Here is a 204-nt window from a genome sequence, read left to right on the forward strand (position 1 = left end):
TAATAATAACCATTAAACAGATTTCCATTCATCATATTGGCAGCGAGACTTAAGAAAAACATTTTCAGGACTTGTCGAAGTGCAAACAATGCTGCTTAGTTGTTGACTATTACACTGTTTCAACAATTTTTTAAAACTTCAGAGTCGGTATACTTTAAAATTACACTAATTTCATGTACAGAAATGGTTTGTCTTAATAGATAA

This window comes from Pteropus vampyrus, unplaced genomic scaffold (genome assembly GCF_000151845.1).
Source record: "Pteropus vampyrus isolate Shadow unplaced genomic scaffold, Pvam_2.0 Scaffold67, whole genome shotgun sequence".
Classification (NCBI taxonomy): Eukaryota; Metazoa; Chordata; class Mammalia; order Chiroptera; family Pteropodidae; genus Pteropus; species Pteropus vampyrus.